Raw genomic sequence first — 21,468 nt, 5'->3', positions numbered from 1 at the left:
TATAAATTCCATGAAGAAAGAATTCACGCCTGTTAGCGAATATGAATACACTAAACGTCACTTAACATGTCCCATGTTTGTTTAATTCGCATTTCACAAGGGACACTTATGCGATTGGAATGTTTGACAAACAGCGAGAAAAATGAACTCTCATTAGATAGCCGAGCTTTTTTAAGTAAGCTTTCCACTGAGCAGCAAAGCAAATATCGTAAGTATAGTCGATGTAAAGATCTATTACTCAATTTACACAATGTTTACAAATTATAAAATAGTGACTGATGGATTGTGAAGTTTATGATCCCGACTATGCCCACAAACTCCAGTTGATCACTGGTAGTGGGCGACATTTCTATTGAAACTATTTCTTTTTGAACATAGGATAAACTTCCAAATTATGAAGCAACATCAATAATAACTTAAAAACACTTTCTTTAAAGATGTTCCGTAGAACTTTTCTGTTGCAATCGAATTTCGGGCGTTTGGGCAAATAGTTTTCGGAGAAATATGATAGAATCCGGCACAGTGTGGAAAAACGCCACACTCTCGCATCGGTGGCGCGGCGGCGGTCTGACTTCTATTGCTATAGTTCAAGCCCTATCGCATCGCACCAAGCCAAGCGGACTGACTATTCACTCGCGGGTGCCGATGATTGATCACTCCGTAATTCTAACGTTTTCCGCATCAATAAATCTGGAATTACGCTTGGAACACTCACCACCGCCCGGCCGGCCACTATTTTGTCTCGGTAACTCGGGCAACGTGGCGGATGAAATACGGCTTCTGGTGGCCGGTTGATTGGCGGCGTGGCATATCTGTACCTCCGTGCCTATTGATTCCGTTCCAGCAGGCAAGCAGCTAACCCTATAGGGCCTTCTGCTTGGGAAGCTTTGTCACTGCAGGGTATGCATGCACTAGTTTTGCCTGGCAACTATATGATTGGATGCGAGACCACCGTGAGTGATGACGGGAACTAGATGACGATATGGACAGCAGAAGTGGTCCGCGATGAATGCGGTGTGATATGATGTGCTGTGCTAATTCAAATTTTGGAAATGAAAGGCCTCGGTGTAATATTGTTGATTTCGAAGAGTAAAATAATGTGGAAAAATAAACGAATATAAACATAAAAGGGAGTATTGTTATAGTTACTCTTCGGTAAATAACGACCCTATTAAATTAATTAACTCATTACGCGTGGTAAAGATGGACAAATTATGGGTGAAATTATGAAAAAAATCCACGTGCTCGGCTGGGATTCGAACCCAGGACTCTTGTATGCTAGACAAACGCTTTACTAGCGAGCCACTTGGTGACCCAATAACTGAGTTGGTTACAAGTTTAGAATTCAAATCCCTACAGACCACGTGGACCCCTTTCATAACCCATATCCATCCATCTCATGTTGCTACACACACGGGAAGAGCGAGTGCGATTTATTTAGACAAGTGCCAAGTTTTTTTTCATAATTTCACCCATAATTTGTCCATCTTTATCACGCGTAATGAGTTAATTAATTTAATAACCATGCGGATTGGATTACCGAACAGCTCAATATAAGCTTCAATTTATTTTCAATCCTGTTTCTCTATCAAATAACTAGGGTAGATGTACCAGTTATAGATGCTAGAATTTTAAAGTTTGGATAAAAATCAGATATTATCCACCTTTCTAAAACGTTGTTGATGTTAAATACTAGTTTAAATCCTTAGCAAACAGATGAATTAAACAGTGTCACTATTGTGTGCGGTTTAGTGTAATTAAATTGAATAAGAGCTTCTAAAAAATGTTCAAAAGTCGTTGTCGTTTTACTAATTATGACAACAGTGTACCTGGCATTAGCCATAAATGTGTAACAACCATGGACCATCGATTGTTTATACGAAATGAATTCAGAGCGATTGATAATGCAATGCATATAAGTAATGAAGTGATTGTCAATAACATTTTCAGTAATGTTGTTTTAAATTGTTATTATTTAAATTTCTCATAATGCGTTGATGGGAACGAATCAATTTTCGGAAAAAGAGTCAAATTCAAGTGCGAATTCATATTTCTGATTTATAATGTAGAGTAAAACGAAGGATTCTTCAAGACTTATTAGGAGGTTATTAAGAAAACTTAGGACAATTATGTGACAAATATCAGACTTATATTTAAAAGTGTTCAATATTCAAGTAGAAAATACATACTCGAATTGATTTCAACACTCAATGCATTTTATTTCATAATTATGTCAGTGCTCATTTTGCCCTTCTGTAGCAGTTTGTAGCCCATGGTGACGGTGATTATTTCACACCCCATTCGTCAATGTCAGTGTTCCGGGCTAGTGGAAACAATTCAGAGCCGGGATGGAACCGAAGAGTTTTCCTTCAGTCACCATCCGCTACTCATTTTCTGTCGACTGTTTTGTCACCCAAAGTTGGTCTATTTAGCAATTTTGGGCTCGAATGTAGAGCTGTGTAGTGCAGACAGGCTTCAGTCATGTATCGACGCGAGTTTGAACAGGCTTAGTAGATTTGTTCGAAATTTGTAACCGCTACAATCCGATGTTGGTCATTTGCAGCGTGTAATATTGATGACATTTGTGGTGAACGAAGTGATGATTTACGTTCAAACACTATCGATTATTCAATTTGTTAGTATACCCGTGCAAGAGAAAATGTCTGAGGAAGATCAATTTCAGAAACTACTATTACCTAATTGTATCTGTAAGTTAAAAATTCCCCTCTCCATCATAATTTGTACATATAACATAATTATTGAGAAAGCAGCATTAAAACTTTACCGAATGCAAATTTCCAACAATTGAAACTTTAATTTCCCTTAGCCATCAGCATGATGCTACCTGGAATCAAACTTATCGTTATGTCACTTGTGTTTGCGGTTAAGTGTATCCTACCTATCGCGTATCTATAAGTTGCACAAATGGAGGTGAAATGCAATTCTCACCGAACCATTTACGATGGAATGGCAAGTGAGAAAACCCCCCAGTGAACGGTGCAGCTCTTACTTTGGCAGCAATGTCTCAGCTTCTTGCAGAGTTCTATTTATTTTCCAATCGTCATACTTATCCTTTGGGGCGGCAGTGGTTTTACAGGATGGGTTAAAAATTAAATTTTATTATTTAACATCCTAGATAGCTGTATTAAGAGTGATTTTTATGGTGTATTCATGGGGAGTTCCAAAGCAAATACCTTCTAAGTTCTTTTTTAACAAATTTATTGAGAACCCTGAGTAATTGATAGAGAAATTTTCTGATGAAATTGAAAAAATCTTCGAAGCTTACAACAGATTCTTGGTAACATTCTAGCCAAAACCTTGAACCAAAACCAGAATCCTTAAATTGTTGGATTTCTGATGATGTTCGAAACAACGTTTTGGTGGATTCCTTGCTAGATTTCTTTTCAGCTTCCTGTTAAGTTTAAACTAGTTGAACAGTACATTCCATGCATGTTCATGAAGACCTGCATGACAAATTTTCAGTTCAATCTGTTCTGAAAATCCTGCCTAAGAATGCATCAGTGAAGAGAAGCCACATCAGTTGGTATGAATTTTATCCTAGATTTATTTGAATACTTTTCTGGATTTTCATAATGTTTAACCCGTGGTACAGCATGTTTCATGCATGTAACGGAAAAGTTTCAAAAGAGTTTTCGGCGAAACCTGTCCCATGTACTCTGGAGTGGCCAGATCTGTTGGTAGCGAGGTCATTCTCATTTATTGACATAATTTTTATTTCAAATAACGGAAATGTTATAAAATAGGCCTTCCTGGAACCTGTGTGAGCTGCTCAGGTGTGGCAACATAGGATCTATTCCTTATTTATTGACATGATCTTTCAAATTCACCAAGACTGAGATGTTGCACAATAAGTTTTGGAGATGAAACTGAACTGTTATCCAACAGCCCTCGTGAAATCTGTGCCAGGAGATCTAAAGTGGGCTCATCTGCTCGTACCGATACGCCAGACGGTATGCTTTGGACAGAAAACGGAAATGTTCTCTAGGAGGTCCTGGCGGAACCTGTGTCAAGTGCGCTGGAGTGGCAAAATCTATGGACATTTAGTTTTTTCTTTATTGACATGTTCTTTCGAATTCAAAACGATTGAGATGTCGCACAGTACAATACATACAGTATAAATATATAAAGCATAAATGTCCCCAAAGAGGCCCTCGTTAAACCTGTGTTAGGTGCTCTGGAGTGGCCACATCTGGTCGTACCGAGGTTTTTCTTCTTTTATTAACATGTTCTTCCAAATTCATGAAGTTTGAGATGTCACACGATAGATTTTGGACATGATACGGAAATGTCTCCAAACAGGCCCTGGCGGAACCGGCTACGACGTTCCGAAAGGGTCCACTTATTCAACTTATGTAAAAATGAGACAATCGATCATTATCTTACGTTTTACATAAAAACTTCAGTGCTATAATCGCCTGATCCGGAAGTCAAATACAACTTCACAGGTGACTCGTTATTCATGATGTGATACGGATTTACATTTACCGTGTCAGAAGGTCTAATGAAAATATTGTCGCAAACGCCCTTCTCTCGACTTCCGCTTAAAGCTAGCTAAGAGTTGGATTAGGGTTATGTTGTAGTTCACTGATGTTACCAGCTACATGGTTCTGTATTACGCGTTTTACTCGGTGTATTCTGTGTTTTTTTCTCGTTGAGCGATTCTTATATGGGTTCTTTTTAATGCTGTAATTACAAAAACAGAATCCTTCCTAGTTTATGGTGAAACATCTCGGAATCCAAAGATGGCTGTCACAATGGCCGACTTGTGCCCCTACTCTCGTTTTGGAGAAATAGTTAGCAAGCGTTTCTGATCTACTAATTGTATGCGTTATAGTAGTGCACAAAGCCAAAATAAAAAAAATCACTGTTGTTGGATGCGTTATTCGCGAGATTTGTGCCTTTGAAGTTACAGTGCAGTCTTGGAAGTTGATTCCAAACTGTTTCACCTTGAGAAGTGGCTACGTATATGGCAGCTTGGATCAACCTTCAGCATAACAGAATAATAAATATCAATGTTTGCAGACACATCCCAAGTTCAAGCACCTTACTTTCGTAACGGGAACTTCTATCAAGGTAACCTTGTGGACTCAGTTTTTGCTACTTTCAGCAAATATGAAATGGCGTACTGACTTTCATGCCTTGTGCATGCGTGTTCGTCAATAACGCAACCGTTGCTATACTTATTCTTAAGTTAACTACCAGAGATGCCAAAGCTGCCACTATTAGTGATCTCAAAACGAAATACGCCCATTGTCCGGTTTATTTACCACACGATAAACCATTTCCTACAGATGATTTTTAACAAGAAGTCGTACACTGTGTTCCAAAGATGATACCGTTTACCAGCTAATTTGTAGAATCATCCAATAGCAATTGAATTACAAAAGATTATGTCTAAAGATCCTGGCAACACCCTCCAGACACAGTACACATTGCACCTTGCTAATCGTCATTATTACAGTCACGGCACTGGTGCAGCTGGTTTGAGAATCTTGAATGAACTTCCACATCACTCCATGATGGTGGATACCCCAATCCAGGTCTCCACCGCACGACTGCATAGTCCATTCAACACTACCGTGGTATCCGTATAAGCTCCTCCAAATTTCTCGAATATGGACATCATAGAAGCTTTAGAACACATCAATAACAACCTCGAAACGCCGTTTCTCATTGGTGGCGATTTCATCGCAGCCCATGAAGCATAGGGCAGCACCAAATCAACGCGAAAAGGTTTGCTCATTCTTACGTGGTTCATAGACAATGACATCATAGTACTCAATAATGGAGATCCAACGTTTATCAGCTCATCCCATGGTAGCACATCTTTCATAGATCTAACCGTAGCCTCTAAAAGTCTATCGAGAAATCTATATTGTTCGATATCTCATGACACGCACGGTAGTGATCATTTCCCGATCCGTGTCTATTCTGAAGAAAGCATAAGCTGTACAAAACTCCGGAAGCATTGGCTATATAAAAATGCCAACTGGCCTCATTATGAAGAAAACGTTGAAAATTTTCTGCGTAACGAGCCCAACATGGCTCTTTCAATGGATCATTAGAATTACCAAAACAACCGCTATGGAAAGAATAGATAGCGCCACCGTAGCTTTGTGTGTTTGACAGATCAGCAAAGCAGTCACAACGTTAAATCCCATATACAGTGGCGCCTTTGTTTTGATGCGGCGAGCAATTGCTAAAACTACCATCAACTGAAATATCCTTAGCTCCGCTAAATCAACCATTCCACGAACAACAGGCGAACCACCCAAAAGAGCAGATTTTTTGTGGACAGATTCAATGAATCTTGCTGTCAAAGCACTAAGAAAACTGAAACGCTTAAATGAAACTGATCCAATGAGAGACGAGTAGAATTTCAAAAGACTCGTAGTATGGTCAGGAAAACGGTGAAACTGTCAAAGAAAGAGGCGTGGGAAACTTTCTACAGCTCCTCTAATCCATGTCGGAACCGACGGAATTTCACGGTAGAAACAAAGTAAAATACTATAACCAGAGTGTTATGCACAACCGACTTTATTCAAAGAACGAGTAAAACAGAATGAAGGGAAGTAAATGTCGCAGCATAAATTCAAATAAAAAACAGCCTACTGTGACTCAATTTCAAAATTCAAACTTTCTTTAAACATCGCCATGCTCCAACAATCCACTCACCCCGGTTGACATTATTTGGATTAATTTTAACAAGCTATGAGGAAAAATAAGATCAACGTTTAGAGGACTCACGATTGATGATAAGTACGAGCAGGATCCAGCAATCATTGCCGAACACTTTGCTAATTACTTCGAAAAAACCTCAACGGGTGATAGTCACGAGGAAGTACTGGAATCAGGAAGCAGGCGTGTACCATTGATTTCCCCAGAGAAGAGTTCATTGGCCAGTGACTTCAGTTACCAAGAGCTTCTACGAGCAATCGATGGAACCAGAGGATTTACAACAGGTAACGAAAACGTTGGTTATCCCCTGGGAGGGAGAAACCGATACAAAATTTCTGTACGTCAAGGTGAGCCGAGATTTCTGCTGTCACGAACTGTCACTGTGAGCCCGAATCTTCATGAGTGGACAAACATGAAAAAGCGGAAAAAGCGCGTAATTTATCAAAACATATTTTTGCTTTCTATCCAAGTTGACAACAATCGGTTGAAATTCAATTCCTGCAAGTCCAAAAGCAATGTCACGATAGCATCTTTTATTTTGATAGAGCGTAAGTATTGAAACACGCATCTTTTTACTCTTTACAAATAGAAATGAAAATTAAAAACACAGAAAAGTATGGCCCTTTTCCCATGTTTGTCCAGAAAAATCGAAGGTGCACAACAAATGAAAACTAGCGATTTTCCCCAAGCCTGCCTTGATTGTCGTTAGGGAGCTGGAGTTATCTTGCAGTTTGGAAATGTTTTGTTTCATTTTTGGTGTATAGTATCGGTGCCCCCCTCCCAGGTTATCCCATGATTCGCCATCTACCCATCTCTGGAAAAGTGGCAATGCAACGAAGCTTCAATCGCGTCTGGGCTGAAGGCAAGCTTCCTTCTCTATGGAGAAAAGGAATTGTTGTACCAATCCCCAAACCTCGAAAAAAGCAAGTTTCTCCATCCGGAGCAGCATGTATTCCGAGCCGGCAGAGGAACTTAGTCATATTTTGCTGAGTTGAACAAAATCATCAAAAAGGCCAAACGAACAGAAACTCATCTTGAATTCGCTCTATTGTTTATCCGGAAGGCCACATATACTCAACCAACTCGATCGTGTTCACGTCGGTAATCTGATGAGAGCTTGCATTGAAAAATATCTAAATGATAGGCGCTTCCAAGTTCAGTACAGCGGATCCTTCTCATTCAAAAAAACATTGCATAGCGAAGTGCCGCAAGGATCAGTTCTAGCAGTGACTTTGTTTCTCCTGGCCATGAACACGGTGTTTGAAGTAGTTCCTAAAGATATTCGGATCCTGGTGTACACCAATGATATTTTATTGGTAACAGCATCCAAGCAACTGTCCACCGTACGACGAAAACTTTTGACTGCAGTTAGTGCAGTTAACGACTGGGCTAAAAAAGTCAGATTCCGTCTATCAGCTTTTAAGTCTTGCGTCCTACACGTATGTCAGAGAAAAAGACACAGAAAAGCGCGGGTAAGATCAGCAATTGATATCGATGGCGAAGTAATCCCAGAAAAGGTAAAAAGGTAAGTTTTCCACCCATAGCGCTTAGACAAAAGAAGCACTCCACAGTCGGATCAACTTCATTAGAGCTTTGGCACCGAAAGCAAATCGATCAACCTTGTGGAAAATCTGCAATGCAGTTTGTTTGTCAAAAATGTTGTACGGTATCGCACATTTCGGAACAGAACTAACCAGTTCTCTGCAGCATATCTTCAACCAACTGCTAAGAACATCATCGGGAGCACTTAAATCTTCTCCGACCCTAGGGGGTGCGAACCGGATATCAGCAAGCAGCCAGGCTGCTGTCAAGCTAAAATTTTCTTCAAAATTATCCGAGCATGCCTGGGAGTGTGTGGTCATTACTTCGTCACGCTTAAAACTGCTGTACATTTTATGTGTCACAATAGGCCTCTGCACTGTTTTGATTTTGTATGGGATTTTGACGTTTGCTGGCCTTGTTGTTCACACAATTTAAGGAAGAGTGAAAGAGAGAGGTTGAGTTTTGTGCAGAGCCCCATACCATCAACTGTTTGAAAAATCGTTTACTTGGTCTTATTGATAATTTTTTGAGAACTTTTGTGAAATATATTTTTAACTAACATACGGTAAGAAACTATCTGATTCAGCTAATTTATTGAACTTATTGCCTGTATCAAACTGCAGAAGCTTTGTGTGAAGTATTTCAAGTGTACATATTGAAAATGGTTTCCTTCGATACATGCAAACAAACAACGGTTTGTACTGATAGTAAAAATAGTGTTCAAATTGAAAATGTTGGAGACCACACCTCTCAGCCTTGCTGTCGGGGCTGGGAATAGACCAATCCAGTTGCCTGCGTAGTAGTGCAATGTTGACAAAATTTTTTTTGTTTGCTGTGAGAACTGTCACAACATTGCTTTTGTTTGCTGTGAGAATCAAAATATAAACAGAATTGCAGCAATACAACCACTTCCTTGTTGGCCTGCCGTTGACCGAAAGCTCAATAACGCCAAACAAACATCGATACGTTTTCATTCTGAGGAAATCGACTTGTGTAAGATTGATTCTGCGTTGGTGTTCGTGGCAGTTTGCTTGGGGACCTCTATGGTAATAGTAGAAGGCTTGAAATTCGCGACAATCACGTGGCTCTCTCACTACAGTAGCTGATTTTTTTTTTGAATTTCATCAAGTAGCCTATTTCGGGTGCGTGAATTTTCTAAATCTGTAGTGTCATAGGCTGCAAATGCGGGAAATGCCGCGGGAAATGAAGCATTTTTCTACAGTAATTTTTGGCTCTCCTTAGCAACGGGTGTTTTGCTAGTTTCAAGGCATTTTTCCTACAGCAGCGGTAGGCGTGAGTTTCTTTGGCTCCGCTGACTGTGATTGGTTTTGCTTGGCTACTGTATCTTGAATCTCATAACTTTTCACAACTCTGCTAGTAGACTGGTCCATCAAGAACATCTTCAAGAAAGGTAACAATATCAATATAGCAAGGATCATCGTGAAGGAGCTTCTTGAAAAGAAATACTCCAATCATGTGAATTTTTTTACTGATGGATCGAAATCTGAAAATGATGTTGGTATCGGAGTGGTTGGACCTAAACTATTAATCGAAAAAAGTCTGCACGCTCAATGTTTTTTTTACTCTGCAGAAGCCACAGCTCTAAAAGGAGCTGCACGATATGCATCAAGATCTCCAACGGTTATTCTGACTGATCACGCTAGTTGTACCACTGCTATCAATAAAGTCGAATCCAACCATCCTTTTGTGTAAGAATTTGAAAATATCGCTCTACAGAAAATCACAGGAAATGAAGAAGTAGACCGAACAGCTGAGCGAGGGCGATCAGCTAGTACCAGAGTTGCTCGATGTCACTATCAATGCTTAAAATTTGCTGATTTGTACAGGCTGACTGCGATACAAATCGGATCATTCCATATCACATCAACATCATGCTGTCTACTCCATCATCAGTGCATTGATGATGATAGACTATGGATATCACTGATGGGTTAAGAATAGCTTTAAATTAAGCAGATAAAATGGCAATTTATCAGTACGATATTTTCGACAGTGGTGCAGATAGATTGAAACTATGTGTTGGTCACTGAAAAACATTAACAGCATGGATAATGACCACGTGATCACTCATTCTACAGTGATTTTGATCTAGAGTGCGATGTCACATCACTACTGTTGATTGTCAAATCAAAGTGATATTGATAGCTCGCAAGTGATATTGATAGTCTTAGACCATCAGCCATCAGCTGATGTGATTGATATAAAGCAACTCTGGTTAGGATATTCAACAGGACCGGCCGCTCATAAAAACATACATATTTTGCCTATTGAAACTGACGTCAATGAAAATATTTAAAACTATTACGGAAACCGATTGAAGTGCGGTGGAAGAAAGAGTGAAACTTTCAACTAACTACTAACTAACAAACTAACCAACTAACCCATCTATTGGCTCTATCTGGCAACAAGGGCTTTGCGGGTTACGCGTAAGTGTCTCTGCCTACGGGTCCGTCATCCGTTTTTGGCCCTTCAGACAGGAGTATGATTGATTACAAATAGTCATAGGTGCTGTCCATTTCCCACGTGGTCATTTCCATTAGCCACTTCATTTGCCATTATTGTTCAAATAAAGCAAAAGTTGTACTGTGAAAATGTTTCTCTTAGTTTTGAATATTACCAAACACGGAAATTTGTTACGTATTGACAACCAGAACCCCCGCCCACGGTGCTCCAATTACCGTTATTATCAAATAAAATATACCATTCAAACGGCAGTCACCAGTTGATTTCTGACGTTGTTCTGCACCTCTGGGCCGAATTTTAAAAAAATCCTTAGGCAGAATTTTGAGTTACGTCCTTTTGAAGTTTATATGATAGAAATCACACGAAATATGCCACTTTAACTTGTTTAAACAAAGAGATTATAATAAATTTTTGTAGTTTTAATTTTTATATGGTTTTATATATTGAAAAAACATTTTTCTAAAATTTTTCTCGACCGACATTTGAAAAGGGCCAATGCTTTGTTTGATTATTACTAATAAGCCAATACACGAAAAATGATATCTACCAAATTAACGCCTGTTAGTGATTTTAGGAAATTGTCCAAAGCATTCAAATTTGTATGAAAAATTCTTGGACAGGATATGCATATACGCCCTTTTGAAATGTATGGAAAGAATATGGAATATGGAATATGGTGGATTCTGCTCCATCTGTAATCAACGGTTAGCTAGGTGCATACATAATCATTACACTTTTGCGGTTGTTCTTATTTCATTCAATTTAGCAAGTTGCATAGAAGGAATGATTCAAATTGTATTCAAATGTAACGCAGAATTTTCCAATTTGAGACCCTCTTTCCTCCCCCACGTTACAGCTTTTGTATGGAAAATGTATGAACCGTAACACTAACGATTCCAAATTTACACGTACACATGTTGTCTATACTGACATTGAAAAAGGACCAAAGTATAATTGAAATATACACATTTCACTATAGCTGAACAATGACTGTATCAAAGTTGACCGGAACACTCGAACATCACTTATCTTTATCTATATTATATATTCATACATACATACTTCTATTCTAATCTGTTCTATTCTATTCAATTATACTCTACTTCAATTTATTCTACTCTGATCAACCCTACTTGTTCTTATACATATTTTTACAAATAGACACTGTAAAAATTACCAACTGCGAGCAAAAAATTTGAACGGTACTCTTTCGATATTTGTACGGCTTTTTAGCGCTCCCAGCTCTGTAAAAAAAATCTATGCACAGATTCTGACTCCTAATGCGTGCTTCTCATATGGTACATAAAAATGAAGATTTGAATTATTATTTCACAGTAAGTCTAAATTAGGGTTTCAACTTATATATGATAGTTTTTATGTATTTTAAGGAATTTAAGCTTTTTGTATTAAATGCTTTTCATTTGAGCTGGATCCTCGTTTTAAAGGTAATTTGAACAAGTTTGTCGAGAGCTGGGAAGAGCAGAGTCTGACAAAATCTTCGAAACATCATATCACCATGTTTAATGTAAGACTTCTGCAATGCAACTAGGCTGACATAATGAGCTGGCGTCGGATAACGCTGTGCATAACGCTGTTTCACAGACCTGTCTGCGCTATAAAGTCGAACAAACATCGAAAGTGTATCGTTCAATTCTTTTGCGCGCAGTTTTTGATTACAACATTGGCATTTGTAAAAATATGTATAAGAACAAGTAGGGTGGATCAGTATAGAATACATTTAAGTAGAGTAAAATTGAATAGAATAGAACAGATTAGAATAGAAAAGAATTAAATAGAATTGAATAGAATATAGAATATAGAATTATGTAGATACAGATATGTAATGTTCGAATGTTGCGATCAACTTTGATGTTCAGCTATATTGATGTGTATATATTTCAATTATACTTTGGCCCTTTTATAATGTCAATCTAGACAATATGTGTACGTGTAAATTTTGTGCAACTTGCTAAATTGAATGAAATAAGAACAACCGCAGAGGTGTAATGATTATGTATGCAGCTAACCGTTGATTATAGATGAAACGGAATTCACCATGCAATATTCTTCACATACACTTCAAAAGGGCGTATCTGCATATCCTGTCCAAGAATCATTTAATCATATTTCAATGCTTTGGACAATTTCCTAAAATCACTATCAAGCGTTAGATTGTTAGACATAATTGTTCGTGTATTGGTTGATAAGTAATAACTTATCATAGCATTGGCCCTTTCCAAATGTCGGTCTAGATTTTTTTTATGAAAATGTTTTTCAATATATAAAACCAGATAAAAAAATCAAAACTACATTTTTTGTATAATCTCTTTGTTTAAACAAGTAAAAATGGCATATTTTCAGTGATTTCTATCATATAAACTTCAAAAGGGCGTAACTCAAAATTCTGCCTAAGGATTTTTTTCAAAATCGGGCCAGAGGTGCAGAACATCGTTAGGAATCAACTGCTGACTGCCGTTTGAATGGTATATTTTATTTGATAATAACGGTAATTGGAGCACCGTGCCGCCCTCTATTCTACCCCGTTTCTCCTTACCAATACACCACTACCCCCACCCCCGATGACCATGTAATTTTCCACAAACGAAATATAAATTTGAAAATTGGAAAAACCGATTTTAGTACTAAACCATTTAATTCCACTAGAGTTTGTATCCTTTGACAGATACGCATATTTCGACCTCAACTGTAAGGCCGTCTTCAGTGTCGTGTTCTATTGAATAAGAACCGAGTATTGTGGCGTGAAATTGTTGATTCAGTGTTATCTGTTTAGATGTTAACTAAATAAATCAATGATGAATTATAGGAATAGAGAGTTTCAAATTTGTTATGTATGGTTAGAATTTCGTGAAGAATATTTGAATATAAATGGAAAGGAGGAGGATCACAGTTTATAAATACTCAACCCAAAACAATATCATGTGCTAAAACAGCACTTTCTTCAATCCGGTAAAACCACGTGGTTGAACTTGTTAACCCCCACTCCCCAAGCGTGGCTCGTGGTCATTTGACCGACTCCCCCTCCTCCCATCAATGGCCACGTGGTTTATTGACGACCCCTGACAGTTTTTTTTTTATTTTGAGCATGAGAGATAATGTAGCATAAATTGAAGAGTCAAGGGTCATTTGATAAAGGTACTTGAGTTTCCAACATCAATTTCCACACAACTGGATTTGATTGCATATGTTTAGGAAGGTTCCTATTAATCAACAGCCAAACGCGATTCGTTGCTGGATACTAGACATAGCCTTCGGTCCCTGGCGATTCGAAATACACTCTTTTTTGCTATGCACCCTGCTTCCGTTATTTTAGATTCGTTACCATCGGCAGTGGCCAAAGAATCATTTGGTTGGCCCACCCCGTATGCCGTGTAAAAACGATATTCCCCGTAACCAGTAGACAGACACTATTAGCACGCGCTCTACCTAAGTGGATGCACTTTGGAGGAAACGGCGTTCGAAGTGAAGCACAGCGCCACTGACACTACCATTCAATTCAGTGTGTGTTCTACAGCAGCGCAGCGTTCTGGTGGGATTATCGAGCACACCAGTTCGGCTCGACTTAGCTCGACTATCCGTGCCCAGTCGTCGTTGTGAGGGTCCTTCTGTTTGCTGAATCAGGTGGAAAAACAGAACCGGGCGCGGCAGGGCAATTTATTTCTGTTGATTGTTCTTGTTTGCAAGTGCCTCGTCCCGTTCCAAATCGTGTCGATGCGAGAAGCTCTTCAAATTCACACAAAACGATTCCTTCTGCCTTGATGCTGTATGGGTAGAGGAAGATGGTTCAAATTGCCAATATATGCTTAATCGTATTTCACAAGTAAATGTAAACCGAATTCAGTATATCATTTGATTATACTAGACTAAGTATCGTTTGACAGATACACGTATTTCAATCTCAACTGTCAGGAAATCTTCAATGTCATGTACTAGACGAAGTGCATTTTACAGAGATATAGCAAAGTTTCACAAGAAACCTGAAACGTGTTACAGTAGTTTACAATACTTCTTATTGCCGACTCAAATATTTTTCCAGAAAACAGTTTGTTTAGGGTGAAACATATCACAATCCAAAGGTAGCTGTATCAACAATGATCGATGTTTGTCCCTATTCAAGTTTCTGGAGGAACTAAGCTCATGAAATGATTCGCCAACGGAGCCAATTTTCTTACTTTTAGCCAGTGCACAAAGCTATTATAGGAAATGTGCTTTTGATTCTCCTTAACGCAATATTTTGCTGTTTCGGAAGGTTTGGAAAACAGAACTATCAAAGGACCAAACATATTTGACAAGAACTGGGAATATTATTATTTCCACAAACTGGGCAATTTTACCCCATCGGTTTTAAACCACCTTTCCCTAACTTTTGGGTACAACTATCGGCAGCGTATTTCCGGTTTCGAACCCAACTGGCTGCAGCGCAAAGATCGGGTTGGGATTACGATTTCCAAACGACTATTTATGGAATCACTTCCATTTCGAGTTTCGGTAATAGTTTTATAGTGGCGGCGGAAATAAGTGCCCGATTTGATGGCAGTCGATAGCGATAAGAATTCATTGTGCTTTTGCTTCGCCGTTCCGAAGCAGTTGATAGCGTTCTCCAGTACGTGTCATGCGATACATAGCGATAAGTACCAGGTGAGACAGGATACTGCACCGGGATATCTTTGCAATCTGTTTTGAAGTGGAAAATCGCATTTATGGGACATTGGGAGATGGCAATGGGAATTCCGTGCTGATAATGTGGCGGATTTGTTTTCTGTAACGCTGTTTAGAACGGAAAACATCAAATTAAACGTAATTGTCGTGTGGGGATTTGGTTCGCTTGTGATTGGATTTGCTTGTTAACTTGCCATTCAAAACAGGTATCTTATAAAAGAAATATGTGTGTAATGAATTTGGTTTGCATCAACATTACAAATTGAAGGAGAAATGGAATCTCAACTTCACTTGCTCACTAGTAGTACTTTTTCAAATCCTTTTGTGATTGATTTTCTTGGTGAATTCAAATTGTATCATACTAAGGCAAGGGCTTGCTAAAGAGGTATAAATACATATTTTTAGATTTTTTTAAGGATGGTCTTCAGAATTTATTTTACGTAAAAATATGTCTTGAAGTTTATCATGACGCAATTTCGCGTAAGCAATAACTAACTTGAGGAAATCGGTTAAAAATCAAACTTCTAACGAAGATCTTACTCTACATAATTTGAACGTTTAGCATCTGTTAAATTATTTTAAGATGAATTAATCTAGGAATTACTTCAAGAATTTTCCAAGAAATGCGATAGGAAATAACTTTACAAATCCGCCAGTGCTATTCTATTTTGTGCTATTTTTTAGGTTGTTCAAGGAATTTCTGCAATGACCATTCTTATAATGCATTCTATTTCATTTTTGGAAGTAACTAAAAATTTTCAATCGAGTCCTCAGTAATACCTTAGATATTCTTCTACCTCTAAACATTTTTCTAGAAGTTTCTTTGATTTCATCCGAGAATTTCTTAAACTATCTCAGAAAGCACTTTAAAAAAATCTATCTTAGGAATACTGACGAAACTTTTTTTTCCAGACTACAAAGAACAACATGAATGGACTGTGTCAGTTATTCTAGCTGAGACCTACAGTGTGTGCCGATGAAAAATGACTGATTTTTTATTCTCAAACATATATATCTCAAAAACTAAAAAGCATACATCGCTGAAAATTTGCCGGTAAACGTAAAATATTTTTGAACTTTTAAGAAAAAACGGAAATTTTTGATGTTTTTTTCATATAAAAAAAAACATTTTTTGTGCAATTTTATATTTTTTTTGAAAAGTCAAAATCTTTAGCTTTCATTTCGTTCAAGAAAATTTAAAATCAGTCAAGCGGTTCAAAAATTCAATTTTTTTTATATATAAAAAAATTGCAAAATTGTTATTTTTCTGATCACCCTATTTCGGATATGTTCACTCTAATCAAAAATCCAAAAACACGTGTATCCTTATTTCGGATAGGGAACAAAATAACAAATTTTCACTGAATTCGGTTACCCACTAGATCGGTTTTTCATGGAATGGCTGAATATCAAGTTTTTTTTTGTAAGACATCTGTAGTGATCCCGACAGATATTTGTTTTTAAAAATGAACCTGATAACTCTCTCTGGATTATGCTTTCTCTCCATGATGTTCTTCACTAACCTGAGACTTACAAAAAAGTTCGGTTTGATTAACCTCTAAGAATTCCTTCAGGTACTCTTGTGGAAACACCCCCAGAAACTCTATTTTGTTTCTGAAAATAACACAGTATTTACACCATACCACAAATTCCACTGAGAACATGTTCAATCGATATCTCAAGCAGGGCACCTTAAAAAATACTCCAAAAACTTTTTACAGTAATTTGCTTTGACTAGTTTTAAGATAATATCCTAGCAATTTGTACTGGTATGTTAATTGGGCTTGTTCAACAAAGTTTGAAAAATTCTTTAGATAATTGGAAATGGTTGACGAATTTTCCCTTTTTCTGAGTAATCTTCTAGCATTATTTTGGGAATTACTCTAGGTGTCACATAAAAAATCTCATAACGATTCCTGCAAGAATTTCTCCAGGAATTTCTCTGGTGTTTCATGAGAGATTTTTTGAAGAATTGTATGTGAAAATTTTCTTTGGAGATTACTTAATGTTTTCTTGGGAAGTTCATGAAAATGTATATATGTACAAGTTTCCGAAATTAAAAAAAAATCCAAAAATTAAAAAAAACCTATGTATTGATATCTTTTAGATAGTGTAACAAAGTTTATCTTGAATTTCTCGCATTGGTTTCTCCAGAAATTAATTCAATTCCTGGCACAGGAATTCTTCCAAGTATACATTTTATTATAAATCATTAGAAAAGTATTTTTGGGACTTCATTCAGTGCTTCCTTTGGGTTTTATTTGATTTTTTATAGTTTATTTCTAAATGTTCAGACACACAACTCTAACAAAAATTAACCTGCAGAATGCAAAGAAAATTTCTCAACACAAAAAAAATCCTGGATCAATCCTTCTAAGACTCTTTGAAATAATATCTTAACTTTTTGAGAAAAAAACCTGTTGAAACTTCTGGATGTATTTTTCAGAAATTCTTAGGATATTTTTTCATGAATTTAATTAATGGTTTCTCCTGGTTTTACTTTTATAATTATTGCTTATTTATGCATATCTTTAAGAACACTACCAACAATTAATCTGCAGAAAAAAGAAATATCCGAATACCATAAATTTATGCAATGGTCATTCTTTGAAAAAGTCATGGTTTTATCAACGGAGGAAATCCTGAAAGAATTTCTGAAGTATTTCTAGGAGAAATTCCAGACTTTAGGGTGGATATTTCAGGAATTCTTGGGAAAATTATGTTGAAATATACGTATAAAATGCTGGACGAATCTTTTAAATTATGCTCAAAGGAATGTTCCATGGAATGAATCCATCGAAAATCTAGTATAAGGGAGTATACACCGAATTTTCGGTCTGAGATTTCCCCTTATATCTCAGATGGTATTTCAAAGATAAATCAGTGGTCCTGGCTCCCTAAAGATCTTCCAGATATTTCCAAGTATTCCTTTGATAATTCAATCTGAATTTTTTGATGGAATTCTCTTATACCATGATCTACCAAAACATATGCAATGAGATGGAGTTGGTGATTTAGTGGCTACTACTTCTGCTCTGTAAGCAGAAGGCAATGAGTTCAATCCCACGGCTGTCCCTTTCCTCGTACTTTGTACTTGTATCTATTCTTCCACACTTGGTAAATCACAAATAATCTGATCGATCATAGCATTCGCTAATACCAGAGACATACAAGAAACCATTTCTCTACGATTTCACTCCTTCCTCATTATATCACGCCTTTCTCTACGCCTAATACATTGGCAGTTTGCTAACCTCTCTACCATAATATTGCACTACCTCTCCAACCCATAGACTCCCACACGAATTGTAGTAGATGCAGGAGTATATCTGGTCTACAGTGGTACTTCCTCTCATTGGTCTGCACTCTGACGTGGCAGGCGCCATTGTTGCCTAAAAGTAAAATATCACCAGCATTCAGGCTTCATAATATTCCTCAACATCACCTGAGTTCAGTAGCGTGCTCTACACTGATAAAAAAACTGATTCCCCAATCATGATTGAAAAGCCATGAAATTCATAAATCGGCTTCGATATGATATCAGGAAGACAAATCTTGGTTCCTGGAGGCATAATCATGATTCTTCATAAGCGTACCATCCAGCGTGACAACACTATGCGGTGCCCTTTGCTTCATGTCATTCGTATCGTTCATCCCCAATTCAACTTGACATGTTGGTAGTGTGATAAAAAACGAGGCTTCCAATCAAAAGGTTCTTAGTTCGAACCTCATCTGACAGATTTTTTTTTGTTTTCATTTTATCGGGTTGGCTAACAGAACTATAAATAGATCATAAATGGATGCGCGAGTCATGATTTTCGAGCATTCGATGCATTATTTCGAGCAATCAGCTACAAAAATATAACGCTCGTGTTGCGTTACTGCAATCTGACTCATGATATCATGAGTAATCATTGTGTGTTTTCATAAGCTGAAAACACTCCCTGGAATCAACCAAAATCCTCGAATGCACTTTCACTCGAATCGTTTCAGAATTCTCTTTGTAAAGTTCAATTATTACTAGGGTAAAAGCACCAGTTTTGGCCAGCCATAGGGAAATGTCAATGAATATTAAATGGGAAGCCGTATTTATATTACAAATTTGTCAAATGCAAGATTTCAATCTATATTATGTGTGTAAAATATTACCGAAACTGGTGGTGCTGGAAATGCTTCGGAAGCATAACCATTAATAATCATAAAGCTTGATGCCCATATTGATATGGTTCCAAATATGTTCCTAATTGGCCACTTCCCCCAGGGCATCTGGAACCTACTATAGAGTGGTCTGTGGTGAGTGGAAACATTATTTGAAGATTGATGCCCACTTGGATATAATTCCAGATAATATTTACATCCAACTTTACACCGCACAAAAATACGAGCGACAGAAAAAATTATATTTGGACATGATATTGTAAAGTCCAGAAAAACCCGGTGTCCATTGGCCAATATGCATCCGGATGCATCTTATTTCATCCATTTTTCATTAAGTTACAAGCATTTAAATTTAGGCAAAATTTTGCCTATCCCCTCTACATGCAAAGATTTACTCCGGAAACTCTTACAGTGATTGACCCCAAATTTTTCCAAGGATTCATCATTCATTCATCTTTCAGGGATTTTACTAAGAATTCTTCCAAGGAGTCCACCAAGTAGCGTTCCTAAAAAAAAACACCAAAACTTCTTACATTAGATCCCACCAGGAATTTCTTCAGTGACTCCGATTGCAATTTTTTAAGAAGTTATCCAGTTATTCTCAAGGGATTCTTCTAGGAAATCTTCAATGAATCCTTTTCTAAATTCCTCCAGTGTTTCCTTCATATAATTTTCCCTGTATCCCTGAAGGGAACCTGCGAAGCATTCGTCCTGGGATTTCTGCAGGATTTACTTTGAGAATCTTCCAGAAATTTCTTCAAGGATACCTAAAAGAATTTATTCATCAATTCTTTCCAGTATTTCTTGCAAGATTTTTCTCCAAGAAATGCACCAGAAATGATCTCATAGAATCCTTTATGTTAAGAAATTTCTCCGGAGAATTCTCCGAAAATTTCTCCAGTGATTTCTTTTATGATTTCTTCAAGGATTTCTCAAGAAATTTTCCAAAAAAAAATCATCCAGTTGTTACATCAACATCATGGAATCAACCAGAAGGCATTAAGAGAAATGCTTATTTATCCTTGGAGTTTTTTTTTCAGAATATTTTGGGAGAACCTGTAGAGGATTTTTTAAATAACCGGTAAAATCACCGGGCAAATATTTCTGAAATCCTTTGAGGTTTTCCTGATGAGAGTCCTGAATAATTACCTGGGTGAATTCAAGATAAAATCCATGGAGAAACCTCTGGCGGAATCCTTGGAGGAATCCCTGGAGGATTTATGTAAGGGATTTTCAATTTAAGTTGAATTCCTGGTGGAGTTACTGAAGGAATTCTCAGAGGAATAGCTGAAGGAATTCACTCATTATGACACCCCTAGAAAAAATCAATCCTGATGGAATTCTTCGAGAAACTCCTGATATGATCTCTGACGAAACTCCTGATAGAATCATTGAAGGAATTCCCGGTGGAATCTTTGAAGGAACTTGTGATAGAAATTCTGGAAGAATTCCTGATAGAATCCTTGTAGGAATTCCAAAAGATATTCTTGAAGAACTTCTGATGGAATTATTGGAGAAAACACTGATGAAACCCTATAGGATCTCCTAATGAAATCTAGGGAGGAATTTCTTATAATTGGTACTGGAACTCCTGATAGAATCCCAAGAAAAACTCCTGATGATATCCCTAGAAAAAATCATGATAGGATTCCTCGAGTAACCCCTAATATTATCTCTATGAAATCTCCTGATAGAATCTCTGGAGGAATACCAGATGGGATATCTGAAGGAGCTCCTGAAGGAATTCATTAAAAAACTCCTGATAAAATCCCCAGAAGAACTATTATGGAAGCTCTAAAGGTACTCCAGATGGAATCCTTGGAGGAATTCCTGAAGATATTCTTGGAGAAATCTGATGGAATCATTGGAGAAAACTCCTGATGAAATCCGTATATATCACTGGTGAAA

This window comes from Aedes aegypti, chromosome 2 (assembly GCF_002204515.2).
Source record: "Aedes aegypti strain LVP_AGWG chromosome 2, AaegL5.0 Primary Assembly, whole genome shotgun sequence".
Lineage (NCBI taxonomy): Eukaryota > Metazoa > Arthropoda > Insecta > Diptera > Culicidae > Aedes > Aedes aegypti.
This window is presented reverse-complemented; position numbering follows the sequence as displayed.